At 42.4% G+C, this 13,153-nt stretch overlaps 1 protein-coding gene and 1 pseudogene across 1 annotated transcript in view; one reads left to right on the top strand and one right to left on the bottom strand.

Annotated features, from left to right (window-relative positions):
- LOC123498141 (coiled-coil domain-containing protein 170-like) overlaps nucleotides 1–13,153 on the top strand; it is a 72,828-nt gene that overhangs the window by 23,912 nt on the left and 35,763 nt on the right. The window lies entirely within an intron of this gene.
- Nucleotides 1–13,153, bottom strand: part of LOC123498142 — a 39,547-nt pseudogene that overhangs the window by 16,417 nt on the left and 9,977 nt on the right.

Raw genomic sequence — 13,153 nt, 5'->3', positions numbered from 1 at the left:
TCTCTCTCTCTCTCTCTCTCTCTCTCTCTCTCTCTCTCTCTCTCTCTCTCTCTCTCTCTCTCTCTCTCTCTCTCTCTCTCTCTCTCTCTCTCTCTTATTGTTATTATGATTTTGATTAGTTATTGTTATTATTATCATTGTTGTTATTATTATTATTATTATTATTATTATTATTATTATTATTATTATTATTATTATTATTATTATTATTATTGTTGTTGTTGTTGTTGTTGTTGTTGTTGTTATCACCATCATCATCAGTTGTGAAGGCGGTAAAAAAAATGAAATAAAAAAGAATATTGGAAAAATTAAACGCACATTTGTTTTAATTGTTTGTTACGTGTGTGTTTCCCTCTTCTTTTTCAATGTGTAACTTTAACTGCGATAGTTAGCTGAGTGATGAGCATTCTACACTTTCCCAATAATTCATCCTGCTAGGAAAACAAAAAAATCGGAAAACAAATCCCAATATTTTCCTGATCACCTTGATAATAAATATATCAATAATCAAGTAAATTAATGAAACTCGCACAAAAAAAAAGTTATTGCTAAAATTAAAAGATTGAATAGAACTGATTGAATAGAACAACAAACAAACTTCTTCGCATTGCAATATTTTGAAACGAAGTGGATATTGATATTGAGGGAAATTTATCTAATGCACTGACAAAATCTGATTGTGAGGAGACGAAAATGAACGAAAAAGAACATGTAGATGGAAAAGGAAACGAAAAATAACAAGATTGAGAATTAGATGGATGAGGACCAAAATTTTCAGGTCAAAAGAAGCGCGGAGGGTGAGAGGGGTATGTGGGTGTGAAGGAGGTGGATGGGGGGAGGGGCAGGCGTCTGGTAACGTGTAATGGGCTAATCCATCTCCCTTCCCTTGCCGTCTGCACTCCTCCTGACCCCACGCCCTCACCTTGACTCCCTCCAGCCCTCCACCCAGCCGACCATCAACTTTTCAATCTCACTTCAATACACTCTCCTTATTTTCAGTTTTGCTCTTGCCTCCTCAGGAATATAAGGGCAAGAATTCGTGAAATGTCTTGTTGTTTTAAAAAAAAGATTATCAAGAGAACTGTTGGACTAAACTGACCAACTCTTGAATTCTTCTCATGCTTTTCGTAAGAGGAATAGTAAGTTAGCTTTTTATTTATTTTTTTTCAGTTTTATTCCTTTGGCCAGATTCTTTAAAAAAAATAGTTTAAGATACAACAATGAAGAATTACTTAAAGGTACGACAATAATGGTAAAAAGAAAAAGAACAAGAAAATAAGAAGTTGATAGAAAAACTGATATTCCATTGGCCAGACTCCGTAACAAAATCCTTCAAAAATACAAAAATGCAAAGTAATTTAGAGATATGACAATAATGGTAAGAAGAAAAAAGAACAAGAAAAAAGAAGTTGATAGAAATTGCAATACCAGTGTTTAATATTTTTAGATTCTATTGAATAAGAACTAAAACCCTAATTACTTGGTCTGGTCAAGTCATCTGTCACTCTCTGTAAGGAAATTAGTTCATTCCTCTAATCTCTTTTTAAGCGGCGACTCTTTTACAAGTTTAATCACGTTACTATCACGTCATTTAATCTTAAGGAGGAATAAAAATAACGTAGAATTAGGATAAGGGAATAGAAAAAGGCCTGAACTCGCTACTTCAACATTACTGATAAATAAAACAGTGAAAAAAAGAAAATAAAAAAACTCCCAAAACTTTAATTTAGCACCACATTTCACATTTCACCAGACTTCTCCTCACTCCCTCAGTAATGATTCACCACTCTAAAGGTTGCCTCTCTCCTTATCTATTCAAGTAACCGCAGTAATCACTATGTCGACATTTAGGCGAGGCACGTAGCGCGAGTCACAGGTGCATAGCTTGGTACATACTACGTACTGTCTCAACTACTCCACTTTCTCTTCCTCTTCTTCCTCCTCTTCGGTGTATCCCTTCTTCACTATGCGCTCAGTTCTTTACAGTTTCGGCTGATATTTTTTTAATCTTTTGACTTTTACCGACGTTTTGCTGCGCCTACATTTTTTTTCTCTCCTCTCGGCTGTTCGTGTGTTCTTGATGTTTTGCAGTCATTTTGTTTTTCGTTAGTATTTTGCTTTTATTTTATTGTCTTTCGGTTTCGTCTCTTTTTTTTCTCTTCTCTTCTTCCTCCTCCTCTTCCTTCTACTCCTCCGCCTCCTCCTCCTCCTCCTCCTCCTCCTCCTCCTCCTCCTCCTCCTCCTCCTCCTCCTCCTCCTCATAAAGACCTAAAGATCTCTCTCTCTCTCTCTCTCTCTCTCTCTCTCTCTCTCTCTCTCTCTCTCTCTCTCTCTCTCTCTCTCTCTCTCTCTCTCTCTCTCTCTCTCTCTCTTCTCTTCATTTTGTTCCTTTTCCATCTTTTTTTGCATCTCCTCACCACCTCCTCCATCCCTATCCTTCTCGTCTTCCTGCTGCTCTTCCTTTTCCACCTTCTTCTTTCTTTACTCCTCCTTCTTCCCCTCTTCCACCTCCTACTTCTCCTTTTTCCTACTTCTGCTGTTTCATCTCCATATCCTCCACCTTCTCCACCTCCTACTTCTCCTTCTTTTCCTACTTCTGCTGTTTCATCTCCATATCCTCTACCTCCTCCACCTCGTCCACCTCCTTGTCCGTCCCGCTCCTTCAGCCCAGTCGTCACCACTTGGTCGCAACTCTTCACACAATCTCCGATACCCCGTGCGACAGACGCGGGGCTAGCTAGCGGCCACGGACAGGTTCCCAGAGGAGCGGCCCATGCGTTGCGAGGAGACGGAAATAGCGTCCTGCAGCCTCAAGGGGAACTTCTCTCGGTGTGTGTGCAGTCTCTATCGATGGCCGAGACTCGATTGTGCCTCTTGATACTGCTGCAGGATTGAAGCCACACGTGTATCTGTAACTTTAACTGTCTAGTCTCTCGATTTTTGTTATTTTGTTGGTGTTTTTCGTCCAGCAATTAAGAGCTTATGCTTCTTTGCGTGGTGCTCATCATCGTCCGTGGCGGTTCGTTTGACGCCACACGCTGCATCGTCAAGATTTCATTATCATATATTCTCCTCGCGTGAGAGAGAGAGAGAGGGGGGCGAGAGAAGGGAGAGGGAGAGGGAGAGGGAGAAGGAGAGGAGAGGAGAGGCGAAGAGAGAAGTGTGTTATTTATGTATTCCACTTGCCTGCCTTTACCTAATCTGCTTAGCTGCATAATTTTCCATATTCTTAACCTCCTTCTCGTTTTTTTTTTCCTTCGTTTTCGTTCTCCTTATCTCACTTATTTTATCTTGTTTTTATTTTGCATTTTGTTCTTTTCGTTGTTTTTATTTATTTTTTAGTTGGTCATTTTTATAATTTCTTTTCTTGGACACCAGCACATTTCGTCCTCTGCTGTCCAGGCGAGGCGTGACGTGCATCTTTAAATTCACCTTCCTCTCTTTCTTTCTTTTTCTCTCTTCGTTCGTGAGTATTTTACTTTTCACCCGCTATGTTTCATTCATGGATTCAACCGCGTCACACTCAGTCTTCCTCCTCTCACCTCCCTTCCTCCTCCCCCATCTTTCTCTCTCTCTCTCTCTCTCTACTTCTCTTCACCTGCTGCTTCCAGACTCGACACTCCTGACAGGCCGTCGCAACTTCCCGGCGAGGCATCTTTCGTGGGCGTGTAAGATTTCATTAGAATGTGTCAACCCGCCTCTCTCTGGTGTCGGCAGCGAAGAGAGGCGGTTATGTCTGTCCTCCAGCCTCGCTCATGACAACAGCCGCGCCGGGAGCTGAAGAAGGGACTGGAAAATTTGCGTGAGAGAGAGAGAGAGAGAGAGAGAGAGAGAGAGAGAGAGAGAGAGAGAGAGAGAATAGGGGGATAAGCCAGAAGAGTCGTTTCAAGTGACAAAAAAGACGGCCAAGGGAGGCTGAGGACTAAAGATGCTGTCTATTGTTTGGACGCAGTGAGATTTAACAATTTTAAAGTCACATGTTCTTCTCCCGAAAGTTTCCAGATCGTTTCCTTAACTAAGAGGAAAAGTACAATCAAACTTATAAAGTGAAGTAACACACCACACTCCTGTTTTCTTTCGATCTTTAGCCATTTGATCTACTGATAGGTTTATTGATGATTGATTGTTAGCAAATCAGAGGACTTTAGATTGAAGGAAGGCAAACAGGGAAAGAGTGCGGAAGTTTACTACGTTTATGAACAAGACTATTTCATTTACACAACACAATTATTTATTCTTTTCTTCTCATGTTCAAAAATAAAGATAGAAAGATAATATAAGAAGAAATCCGATACTAAAATGTTTTCCTTTTTTACCCTTTTGGAAGCTGTAACTTCTCGCGTAAAAAACATAACTAATGAAAATAGTACCGCGCACATTTGATCGTAGTACAGAGAATAAATACATGTTTCCTTGGTTATTTTCCGACAGTGTAGTACAGTAGAAAAATATAAGACTTCAGCAAACGTTAACAAGATCAGCTACTGGCCAAGATAGTTACAATTTACTATTTTTACTGAAGGAAGCTGAAGAAAGATAATGAGGAAGTCTGCAAGAGGCGGACGAGAGAAAAGGAGAAGATGAGAGGCCCTGATGAGCCAAAGAAAGGAGTAGAGAGGGATACGATGTTGATGAAAAGAACACCGAAGGAAAAAAAAGTAACGAAAGGAGGATTTAGATATAAAACTACTCAACAGGATTACGTAAAAAGCATTAATGAAAACCAGCAGGAACTGTGTCGACGTAAAGAACTTTAGTATTCAGAAACTTGGAGAAAATGTCAATGGATAAATAGATCAAGCATAATGTGTGAGAGGCAACATGGATTTGTGTGTGTATTATGAAATGCAAATTTGACGATATATAAACGAAAACTATGAAGAAGTAACGAATATAAGCTTCATGTTGACACTAATATGCAGTGGCAGCGATGAAAAAAAAGTAAAAGAAGATGAAGGAAAGAAGGGAGGGATGGAAGGGGAGGAGGGAGAGAGGTTATGGAGAGGAGGAGAGAATGAAAAGGAGGAAGGGAGTTGCGGTAGGAGGAGAGAAGTGTTAGGGAGTGAAGGAGGGAAGGAAGGAAAGGAAGAGAGGAAGGAAGGATGAGAAATAGAATAATGGCAAGAAGAGAAGGAGTGAATTATGGAAGGGGGCTGATAGGGAGGAAGGGAGTGAAGAGAGGAAGAGGAGGAATGATAGCGAGGAAAGTAGCGAAGGAAGCAAGGGGAGGAATGATAGATAGGGAGAAGAGAAGGGAGGAAAGGAAAGGAAGAAGAGATGGTAGGAAGGGGAGGAATGATAGTGAAGGAAGAAGAGAAGGAAAGAAGGGGAGGAATGATAAGGAAGAATTATAGAGAAGAAAGGAGAGAAGGGAGGAAGGTGAGGAATGAAAGAGAAAGGAGGGAAGGGAGGAAAGGGAAGGAGCGAAGGGAGAAAGAAGAGTGAACTGGAGGAAGGAAGGGCGGATAGGGAGAGACGCATGGAGGAAAAGCTCTGAAGAGACAAGAAGGCCAGCGACATGCCGTGAGGTGCCTCGTCCATCAGGGTGGCACAGCAGCTGCTCCGAGGCTCCTTGCTGCCGCCCTTTGTGTGCCGCTACACGTCCACGATACGCCCGTCGCCCAGCCGCTGCCCACTGCCCGTCGCCACAACTAGATCCCACGCCCCTTCCTTCCCACTTTCCTACAGACATGAGCACGTCACTAATATCACTTCATTCTCCCACACACTAGCGCAGCCTTAACCTTTGACTTCCATAAATCCTTCGTAATGCAAATAAAATCGTCTAATCGTAGCCAAAATTCATGGTAAAAATGCGTCTCAGTACTGAAGGGGATAACTTCCACCAATCGTTTAACACACACTAGTAATGTCTACCCATCTCTTTTGCTCCCTCACAGACTAACATGCTTTCTCTTCTCACCAATTCCCTTCCTTTAACTAGCACAGTATTAAGTTTTCAGACACGCTATCATTGAAAACTCATCCCTCTCATATAGTCAGTATTTTAATAATGTTTTGCTCGCCAACACAATAAGCTTCTATTAACTAAGTTCATCCCCTTTCACAAATACTTGCCCTTTCTTTCCTGTCCTTTCACACACACACACACACACACACAAAAAAAAAAAAAAAAAACATACACACAAAAACATAAACACAAGCACGCACACACACATAAAAAAAAAAACACAAACACAAACACACACAAAAAAACTCACACAAATATCAGACACACACACACACACACACACACACACACACACACACACACACACACACACACACACACACACACACACACACACACACAAACAATCATAACACCATAGAACACTCCTCTCCCCGCTTCTATCGTGCTCCCTCGCCTCCCGTCCGCGTCTCCTCCGTGCGATCCATCCACTTAGAAGATGAGCTAAAAAGAGCCAGTGTCCACTCAGGCCGTGGAAGGCGCGCGAGCTGTCAGGTGTCATGGAGGCGAGGAAAGAAAGATGATGGATGAAGCCCTCTGTCGCCTCCCTCGGCTCTCCTCGTCTCTCTTCGTCTCTCCTCTCCGTCTGTCCACTCTTTAGCAAGTTTAACTACACCCTCCTCCTCCTCGTTGGGTGTACTGTGTTATAAGTTAGGCCTTTTGCTACAATAAGATACTTTTTATCAAAGCACCATTACTGTTAGGCACAAAACATATGCCCACAAAAAACAGACCTTACGTAACATGTGAGAATAAAAACGTAAGGAAAGCTGGAAGAAGTCAGTAGGCCTATATGTGTACGAGTATAAGAGATACTTTATATCCACTCATCTTCCTATCCTGTAACTTTACCTAATCTTGTCGTGGATCTTTTTTTTTTTTTTTTTTGCTTGGCGCTAACAATCCAATTTACTGAGTTTATCCCACGAATTTCCTAACGTGTCAAAGAATCAACACCTCTTTACCTCTTTTTAAATTTTGATATTAGCAAGCTTGAATGTGTTATTTGTAGTCAGTTTCAGATGACTAAGTACTAAAGATCTTGTCTACATCACAATGATTCCTCCTTTTTTTTTTCTTTTCCTACATGTTCTCTGCAATTCTTCAGAGTACTGTTCATCTTTGGGCTGCCACAACACATCAACATCTCCACTCTACTCGATCTTCTGCGTCTTCTTCTGTTACACCCATCTGTTGCATATTTTCTCTCATTGTATCCATAAACCTCTTTCGTAATTCCTTAGACTAAGCCATCTCAGTTATTGCAATGCAGTGAGAGTTAAAGTCAAGGACAGCATTTTTAAACGTAATATCGTCTGGCCTTATTACATTTATCTGGCTCCAGTGGAATGCATTGGAGTTTTATAATGGCCTTCTCATTATTCAAGTAATCGCTTAACAAAGAATCTGCATCATTCATAGGAAAGAACACCCATGAAAACACGACTAACCATTGTTGTGGCCTTTGAGAATAGTCATTACGAAAACACAAAGCGGTCTAAAGAGTAACTGTGGCGCGATGTGGTGTAGGTATATACATATGTACAGTGGCGGTGATGGGAGTGAGGCTAGCAGTGCTGTGGGCCGGTGATGGAGTAGTAGCGCTGCAGGCCTGATGGCACCCCGTAAATATATCGATGTACACGCACACGTAAGCACGCGAATGATGGACAAGCACGGCACTGTATGGGGAATGTTATGGCCAGTTTATTTAGTGCAGTTTCGAATGTTGGGTGCGTGTTTGTGTATGTGCTTTGTGTTTCTGACTGTGTGTGTGTGTGTGTGTGTGTGTGTGTGTGTGTGTGTGTGTGTGTGTGTGTGTGTGTGTGTGTGTGTGTGTGTGTGTGTGTGTGTGTGTGTGTGTGTGTGTGTGTGTGTGTGTGTGTGTGTGTGTGTGTGTGTGTGTGTGTGTGTGTGTGTGTGTGTGTGTGTGTAGTTGCTGTGTCTCATTAGTATTTCATGCACTCATATGCATACATTTTTGTGTACAGTGTGTGTGTAATAAAATGTTACTGGATTTTTGTGCAAACACTGACAGCTTATTACTGCAGGAAGTTGATATGGTGGAGCTGCACGTGTGTATGTGTTTGTGTGGGAATAGAGAGGAAAAATGGATGATGGGGGGAATGAATAGGAGTAAGGAATAAAAGGGAAAATGTTTACTGCCAGAGGGGAACAAATGTGAGGATAGAAATGGAAGGTCGGAGAGGTAAATGGGGATGTTGAACAGGAAGAAAGAATGGAAGTGGTAAAATAAAAGATCGTGACCAGAAGGAAAATCAGGATAAAAACGGAGAGATGATTTCGAGGATTGGGGAAATAAATCGGTGAAAGAATCGTAAGGAATGGAATGCAAGTATCAAAATGGGATAGGGTGAACTAAAGAGGTGTACGAAATGGGATAAAAAAAAAAAAGATGAGTGAATGAAGGAAAGAAGGAATAATTAATACAAATGATTATAACAAACTTAATTTCACCTGGAAACATATACTTAGATTAGAATTATACACTAAATGGAAATAGGGAACTGAAGTACAAGAACCAGGAGCGAGGCAAGGCGAGGAGAGGCGAGGCGAGAAGAGGCGAGGCTAGGCGAGGAGAGGAAATGCAAGACGAGAAGGAGCAAGGAGCAAAGAGGAGCGGGACGATCAGGGAGGCAGTGGCGGCATCAAAATCCTGGCCACGCCCTATCCATCACCAGTCATCAAAGCCTCGCACGCATCCATCACGCCCCTTGACGCCTCCTGGAGCTGCTCGCCTCGGGGAAAAAACACAAAAAACACCAAGGAAGAAATAACAAAATATGCTACTCGTCTCTTGAGAATTAAAAGAAAAACAGGCACGAGAATATGTAACAAAACAAGAGCCGCTCGTCTTCTCCTTATGTAAATATGGAGAGCAACAACATAGTAAGGGAGACACGGCCACATATGCTTACCAAACTCTCCTTATCCGGTCCGAGTCTTCCACTATGCACTGTGCTTCTCCTCAGCCTCACCACTCTTCTCCCCTCGCCACTTTCTCTCCCACAGCACCCCATCTCCCCTCTCCCACCTCCTCCTCCTCCTCCTCCTCCTCCTCCTCCTCCTCCTCCTCCTCCTCTTTCTCCTCTTCCTCTTCCTTCTTCTCCCCATCTAGCTATCATTATGTAAATACAACGAATCCTTCCCCAGTGTATCCCAGGACAATACACAAGACCGATATATCTGTTGGATTATGTGGCGACAGTGCGCACTGCTGCTCTCTAAATCACCGCCTCGTCTCCTCCCCCAAGATGTTTCTGTGGCCAATTATGCAAATACATCCACGTCTGGGGTAAGCCAAGGAGGTTTAGCGCAGGCCGGATGATATATTAAGTGATCGAGGCTTCTCCTATGATAATGTGATCGTAAAAAGCCAAATATATTCCACGGACATGCTCGATTTGTTAGTAATTGCTGTGATAGGGAGAGGGCGAAGGAAAGAAGACGCGACTGCCAGTGTGAGCTGTCACAACGTGAAGGCAAGGGGAATGTTTTCAGTGAGTGTAATGGCAGGGTGTGTAGCCAGGCTTTCTTCCAAAGGACACGGGGAAGAGTTCAGGGCCTTCTGGCGACGCTCAACATTTTTCGTCCATGTCATTACTGTCGTGGACTGGCGGATGACATCTGAAGCCAAAAATCCTCTCCATGTTTATTGTAGCTTCACTGCTCAGATGCCAAGAGAGAATAAAAAAGTAAATAGAAAGGTCACGGTGATGATAAACGGCAGACGCATCGTCATGTTATAATTTCCATATTTAATGGCGTGCTAAATCCGCGGACCAGCTTTATTAGTAGCTTGGGGCACGAAGATAAAACGTGGCCAAGTTTTAACTGGTTCATTACGTGTGTTAAGGGGGACAGGAGGCGGGGAGCGGCGGGCGGGGTGGCGAGGCACGGCGCGGCACTGATCACACAGTCGATGAAAAACTGATACTTTCCTTTTACTCTCACGCGAAAGAAAGTGAGAATCCTTTTTGAGGGCGACGATGAAGGTATAGTTATCGAGGGTGAATCTTCGCCCCGCAGGCTCCCTCCAGCCGGCCCAACGAGGGGACCTTTCCGCGCCTCGCCATGCAAATGAAGGGAAAACGACGAAGAATTCTGGAAAGTCGGCTGCTAGCGTCTCCGGCTCGGCGGCCTGGCACTTGCCTTATCTGCGTTATTTACGGCGTTTAGCTATTCAGATTCCATTTGGCATTTCCACATTAAACTCCTGTTAATGAGGTCGTTGTAATCGTTATCAAGCGGGTGCAGAATCTGGTATCGGTAAAGAATTAGCTACATTTTGGTCAGGCACCGAGTGATAAGGGCAGATTATGTCTTCCCGCCACCACCTCCTCCCGCTCCTAACAGCAGCAAGTGTCTGTGGCCAACACCACCTACCCATTCGGGAACCTTGCCGGCACCGCGCTGCTCTGCTTTTTACTTTTCTTTTCTTTTCATTTTCCAGTGTATTGGTCTATTTATTATCTCTTACACACACACACACACACACACACACACACACACACACACACACACACACACACACACACACACAGCATTACAGCAGGTTCTCTTTCAGTCACTCATAACGTGTGTGTGTGTGTGTGTGTGTCAGCATATACACATCTATTCCATTCTTCTTTTCCCATTCTTCTTCTTCATCCCATTTAGCTGTATCTTGGTCTTGGCTCGCCTCACTGCCTTCCCTGGGAATCGCACCGCCTCGTCACCCCCGCGTCTGCTTATCCAGCTGTCTGGCTGCGCCCTGCTATCTATCGGAACGGCACCACGTCATCCGCAGCAGATAAAATACCACTTAGCTAAAATCGATGGAAAAAATTGGCTTTGTCTTATCTCGTGTGCGTGTGTGACAGAGAGAGAGAGAGAGAGAGAGAGAGAGAGAGAGAGAGAGAGAGAGAGAGAGAGAGAGAGAGAGACTAGTGTAGTTTATCGAGGAAGACATTTGATAATACGAGTGATCAGTATACAGTCTTCTCCCACGTGCCCTCTCGAGACGTCCGGAAGTTACCTTAGCTGCAAGTAAGGGAGACAGGACACTTGTTACCACATTGGCTGTAATTGCCTTTCATTCTCTGTGGTCTGGCTCAAGTTAAGTGAAATCCTTCCACCTCATATAAAAGGTACGAAAGTTACCCGCTAATAAATAGAATAATTGAAACCGAGTGTCAAGTTCTTGAGTCCAAAGTTCTTGACAAGTTTTCTTAAAGTTTCGCAAGTAGATCAGTTGTTGTTTTTTCTTATCTGTGTGTGTGTGTGTGTGTGTGTGTGTGTGTGTGTGTGTGTGTGTGTGTGTGTGTCTCGGGTATGGAAAGGGGGTTGGTTATTCTGATACTTTACTTTTTCTTGCAATGTATGGTTTTATATTGAATACCCTGTCTGTTGCTAATACGTTTGATTTCCACTTGAAAAATCGACAGTATAGTCATTTTCTTCTTCGATGTATTTATTTAGCTATTTATCTGTTTATCTATCTATTCAGTTTTAGAAGTCTATCTTTTATGAGTCAGTATCATGTCATTAGTAAGTACATGATATTCTCTCTCTCTCTCTCTCTCTCTCTCTCTCTCTCTCTCTCTCTCTCTCTCTCTCTCTCTCTCTCTCTCTCTCTCTCTCTCTCTCTCTCTCTCTCTCTCTCTCTCTCTCTCTCTCTCTCTCTCTCTCTCTCTCTCTCTCTCTCTCTCGGCCTCGCCTCACCAGGAAAGACACACAGTTCTTGATCAAATAGAAACTCCATTGAGCCTCTTCCAAATTGCCTCTGACAGCCTCTTTCACGGCAATAGTGGCCATGTGTTCACCCCTCCCCAGAGACTCCTCCATACTGACCCCTCCTTTCCTCCTCCTCCTCCTCCTCCTCCTCCTCCTCCTCCTCCTCCTCCTCCATCTATTCCTCCACGACTCGCATTCTTCTCCGTCCGTCCCTCCTCCGCGTCTTCCTTGACCTTTAATGTCTCTTTTATGCCGACCTTTCAAACTTTACCTGACTGTCCACCGTTTAGTTCGTCACATGCTTCTCGTTGATGCTCGTCTATACTTTATTTTCTCGTTTTTTTTTTTTTTTTTTTGTTGTTGTGTTGAGTTTTTGTTTTCTCCTGTCTGTATTTTTTTCTACACTTGTATTTTTTTTTTCCTTCATTCTTCATTCCATTTTTTGCTTCTTTTTTTCTCTGTCTCTCTTTCTCTTTCCCTCCTTTTCTCTTATTTGTGTTAAAGTATTCTTGTTTTGTTTTTTCTTTTGATTCTTTTTTTTTTCTTTTTTTTCTTTGTTCTTGCGCCTTTTCTCACACTTCAATCCATTTTCATCTTATTTTGTTTCTCTCTCTTTCTCTTTTTCTATTATTTGTGTTAAAGCCTTCGTGTTTTGTTTTTTCTCTAATTATTTTTTCTCTGTTTTTTTTATTTCAGCGTCTTTTCTCACACTTAAATTCACTCCATTTTTATCATTTTTTTCTCTCATTTTCTCCTTTTCTGTTATTAGTGTTAAAGTTTTCCTGCATCTATAGTTCTTCTGATCCCTTATACCTACTACCTCTTCTCATTTTCTACTCTACACGTTCCACTCTTATTTTTGCACCTCTCTCCCAATTCTTTATTCCTGCTCGCCACTTTTTCTATTCTTCTCTCCTCCTCTGTTAACTAAAAATCTTCGGGAGCAGGCAGCGGTATTTCACTTTCACACATTACTTTTCCTAATATCCTTCCCCGCACTTCTCACTTCAGACACGCTATTATCGCTGCCCCAACGTTTAACTCTCCTGACAGCTATATGACTCCTCCTTTCTAATGAAGCGCTCTAGTGTAAGTTATGAGTTGTGGATTAAAAGATATCAGTGGCAGCAAACGGGCCACTTTAAACGTTATAGTGCCTTCAGTGTTGTTTTCTCAGGGAAGTTGTCTTAGTTTGCTCAAATGAAGGAACCAGTGTCATTTTATCATTTCCAGTCATAAGGCTTGAGTTACGAGTAGGGTTTGAAAGTATCAAGGGACAGCAAAAGGAATAATGCAATAGTTCAAACCTTTTAGTGCTTCCGATGTTATGTTTCCTACGTGAAATTCTCCTGTTTTACTCAAATGAAGTAGCAAGTGTCATTCTATCATTCTCAGTCAAAAAGTTGAAAGTTGAGATAAGTGTACTATTTTGACATACATTAAGGT

Source organism: Portunus trituberculatus, chromosome 47, assembly GCF_017591435.1.
Source record: "Portunus trituberculatus isolate SZX2019 chromosome 47, ASM1759143v1, whole genome shotgun sequence".
In the NCBI taxonomy this organism is placed as follows: Eukaryota; Metazoa; Arthropoda; class Malacostraca; order Decapoda; family Portunidae; genus Portunus; species Portunus trituberculatus.
Note: the sequence above shows the minus strand (reverse complement) of the source record. Positions and strands in the feature narration are given on the sequence as shown.